This window comes from Ochlerotatus camptorhynchus, unplaced genomic scaffold, assembly GCF_037179485.1.
Source record: "Ochlerotatus camptorhynchus isolate MF236.1 unplaced genomic scaffold, CSIRO-AGI_Acam_v1.1 ptg000605l, whole genome shotgun sequence".
NCBI lineage: Eukaryota > Metazoa > Arthropoda > Insecta > Diptera > Culicidae > Ochlerotatus > Ochlerotatus camptorhynchus.
In genome coordinates, this window is record NW_027041085.1 from 432,621 (window position 1) to 437,491 (window position 4,871).

A 4,871-nucleotide genomic window follows, 5' to 3' on the forward strand; every position below is an offset into this window, starting at 1 on the left:
TCCATCAGATGTCACAGCTGTTGTTTGCGGTGACATCTATCGGAAACTAGACACAATCTATTTTCCTATAATTGTTCACAGAGGACACTGCAGTGTAAAAGATGTCTGGTACCTCTATACATGCATTTAGATTATTATTCGAAGTCTCTCCTTTTTTACACATTCTGCACACAAAATAGCTCACCCCTCACAGAATTTTTCGCTGAATTTTATGTATGGGGCGGGGCATAAAGTATCTTTTTCGCAGAATATGTAAAAAAAGAGGGACTTCAAGTGTTAAAGCAAATGCATATATAGAGGTACCAGACATGTTTTGTAGTGTCAGGTACTCTATTTTGTAATCTGTGAAAGGGAAATCACAAATCGAGTGTCATCAAAATACATGGCATGTTGAGAGACTGAGCTCGTGAGAGAGAATTTCTCTCTCAAATTTGAATTTTGTTGGCTCTCTAGGGACTGGTAGTAAAGCAGGTAACATTGTATGGGGAAAAATCATTTTTATTTAATTGTAGCTTGTTTAGCACTAATTTCCGGGAAAAACTGAACGACAAAGCCCCTGACTAATCTGTTTAGGTTGTCGTTCACTTTTTTTCACCTGAATATGCATCGAAAGCGAATTATTCCCACTTCTCTCAATTTCTATATGGGGATTTTTATCACTTCCTACCAGCCTAACAGCGCCATCTCTGTCGAAAATGGTCGAACAAAATGATTAATTGATAGCAAGGCAATCTAAAAAACTATCTTATTATACTTAAGCCGGTTGAGTCAATAACCGCATCAGCTGGTTCGGGCGATAGGTAGTCGTTTGCTGCTGCTTGTATGCGGCTACAGATGGCGACGACAATGGTGATGTCGATAATGATGATGATGAGACCTTTCACCGGGGTAGATACAGATGGAGACTCTATATAAACGGGGCTCGCCGACACGCGCGCTAGTTACCTGGACACTGTGCACTGTGATGCGAAAAAAAAACACGCGTTTGGGAAAAATCACAAGTAGAACTGAATGTCGTGTGACGATAGACCGGGACCGTGTTAACCGGCTCAGTGCTCGATACGGAATGATATTTAATTAATTAATAAATATTTATCTTGACGTTAAAACTAACAGTGGTCTTTAGCTGAGAAAATGTTCAATAAGTAATGTTAGCAAGTTTACCCCTAAATTATTGTGGTAAAAGGTAAGGACGAGCTGAACGTGAATTAGATCGCAATCAAATGAGCTCCAATTTTGGGACCTGATTTAGAATCGATTGAGTAGGGTGGAGCTAAATCGATATTATGAACCACCCTGATGTGTACACCCTTCTCTGTAACAAGGAGAAAAAATGTTGGAAAACCAAAACCAACAATGCGTCGTAAAAAATCAAACACTCCCAGATAACCACCTTCCATCACTTAACTTACTGCACTTTTTATATATATAGTTTTTTTTTTTTTGCATTTCACATTATACCAACAACCAGCTGCAGGCTAACGAAAAACTTGCTGCACAAGACGATTTTCACCAGGGAGTCAAAAACAAGCAACTTTTCCAATCTCCACCACTGGGATTCGCCTGGATCAGCAAATTTACATTCTATCATCCCCGCTGCTGGAGGCGACGGCGGTGGCAAAGTTTGGCTCCTCGAAAAAGTCGATTCAACTTTTGCAATATATTTTCCTTTCTCGCACTCCCCAAATGGGTACTTGTAATGTAACCCTAGTCGGTTGGCAATCGTTCGAACCAGGTAGCCGACGGTGCACTTGTTGACAACTGTTGATTTCCAGTGCAAATAGATTCATTGAAGTTTTACATATTTTTTTGTTTTTTTTCTTCTGCTGGATTGTGTTTCAAAGTAATTGTTCCTTGCTCGATCGTTTGGTTTCACATTTAAATTCATCAATGAAAAGTTTCAATAGTCTATCAATCAAGTTCATTTGGTGGGAGGCAAAAAAAAAAAGGATGCACCAACCACCCCGTAATTAATAGCCGTTTTTTTTTGTCAACTGCTGTAGGAGCACCTTTTGGGATGGTGCTGAGCAAAGGTCACCGAATACCACGGCGACATCGATTTGTCAAGTGTCAAATGGCAACGGACGGTCCCTCGGGTAGGTAGGACCTAAAAATAAACGAAGAACCATACTTCAATCGCCTGGAGAATAGGTCCCTGCTCGAATAAAGAGAATACAGTTGACAGAGTGAATGGATTTGATATTTCGTCGTAAAAAAGCAGGGTGTGGAATGTCTATTTGAAGACTACATAGGGTGGATGGATGGACGATCAAACACGCGCGTGGGTTTGAAGCTGGAGCAGTTCAATCAAACAGCTATTCCACGAAGGGAATCTGCATTAAGGTATCTGTATGATGTGAGTGCGTGGGAGGCTTGAAATAGATCAAGAGTACAATGAATACAATGGAGAGCTGCCCGGATGATTGAATGAACCATATGGGTATCGTATTATCGATGCTTTTGATGCATTCAACGGTATGCTATGAGAATGCTCCGTTGAAAAAAATCACTAATGCGAAAAACTTAACCTTAAGAGGCCGAGATCAATCCCATAATGTCGGTCGATATGGTAACGGACAAAGGTGGCCATACTGTCATAAAATGGTCTAGGACTTGCACCACCTACGAGTTTGTGCAACTTGCTTATGGGGATAATCAGTACAAGTAAATAGATAAAAAAAAATCATGGGTTGGTATAAGAACATTTTTTTTTTTTTTTTTTTTTTTTTTTACTTGTTTTCAGGGCATCAAAATATACATTTCAACGGCGGGGGAGGTAGCTCATCGATTCTTCCGGTTCGCCTCCTAGCATCGTGCTATAAGGTACCAGGCGATAACCAGGGTAGTTGATCGATAGCTCGATGACGTCATTTCGTTGGCGTCTGCAATGGGAAATTCTCATAGCAGGCGTTGACGATGGGACGTTGTCGAGTTGTTGAATAGCAACTATCGTGGTAACTCACCGATTACCTGTCGATCTGCCAAATTTGGAAAGACGTCTGCATTGAATTGTCTCATATAATAATATTCCGCCCACTATATCACAAGAAATTGCGAGTAGCTGAGTGGAAAGGAGATAAGTTAAGCATTGGGTACAGGACCAAGTCTCCCCTGGGTGGTGCAAGAAGATGAGCGCAATAGAATCATCAAGTTGCCATAAGGCACGGAATGAGACTATTGCATGGCTGGGTAGTCAAAGTCTTCCATACGTTAGTCATTTCAGGTGGATTAGAACAGGTTTAGGTTTAGGGTGGGCGTTGGCCAGATTTGGATTTTTCAGATGTAGTCCTGGATTGTTTAATACACTAGTAACCTCAACTTCTGTCACAATGTTTCATTGTGACTAATCAACACTCAATGGGTAAAATATCAAATTTGCGGTGGATTTGAAAGAGAGGTAACTTGGAGTGTAGAGCGCACTGCCCACTGGACGATTCTGAAGCCTTACCAATATATATAGATACATTCATACCATTGGCATTTTGTATTTGAGATAAGACAGGGACAGGATGCGGAGGGCCCGCTTAGGGGGAGCGTAACCCATGTTATGGCTTCCATTTATTAAATAGTTCAGATAGGCTGGAAATGATAGCTTCATGTTGAGAAAATGTACCATATGGTGCTCGTCTACTGATCAAAATTAAATTAGATTCAAATCGTCAGGCCCTGCCCTGTAATAAGGGGATTGACGATGATTTGTCAAGTTTCATTTTGCATTTGCATATAATTGTAAGTTTCGGTTTGCTTTTGTAATTGTAAGATAGATAGTTTGGCTCAATTGAAACATTGAGTTGTATAAACTTGACGAATCATACCTCTAAAATAGTAGTAGTTACAGTGCCGCATTATCTAACAACCACTGCCTGCAACTAATGTTGGAGGGGTCAGCAGGGCTGATTACGGATCATAACTAACATAACTCTAACACTGAAATGATCCCGAAACTAACGCTTATTTATTTTCCTACTAATCTATCTACACACTTAGTTTTTTCTACCGAGCTCGGCTGTGTAGGTCTCGGCGGGGAGGGGGTTTCGCTGAGATCTCGGCGGGAGTGACATTTGATTGCCGAGTCTCGGATAATGCCTTTTCTAATAATCTGCCTACGTTTCTTTTATTTGTTATTTACTTCATCCCTTTTTTATTTGTCTGTTCTTCTTTACTCTTCTCTTCTTTTGTTTTGTTTGTTTACATATAACTAATACTAATACTAATACCTCCTTGTTTTCTCTCTAATTTGTCTACTATGTCCCACCATCACGATGAGAGATGAGCTACCGTACATGGTACACGCTCATATACACTCCCAAAATAGTATGCCGCAAGTAAGTATATCACAGAGGCAACTAAAGATCCAGAAACGAAAACCGATAACGCTGAAGATAATGAACTGTGGTGATTTATATGACTAAATAGTATTATTTATTTATACTAACCTAAACACAACGTGGGATGACCCAAATCCAAACGATCACTAACCAAAATAATAGACTTATCTTTTTTCGGCAGCACTACACCAGCCTGCAAAGTTCAACAATCCATCGTTGCTTATGCCTTTGTTGTCGTTTGGAACCAGTTTTGCGAGGTAGGCGACGATTGTGCGTATTTCTCGCGTAGCTTTTGAAAAGAGCCTATTTATAGCCTGAACAATACGTAAAGAGCAAATTGAAACATTGAACGTCGCGTGAAAGTGGAACTTAATGAAGGCCTAAGTACTTTTTCGTAGTTTTTAGTTTTCGGATTTGAAAGATCGTCGGTTACAGTGGCCTGCTTACTGAGCAGAAAAACGTGGTCCCAGGTCCTTACATATCAAAGAGATTTATGGTAAAATCGCTTGTGTATCGTGTATTTTGCGAAACTCGTTGTTGTCG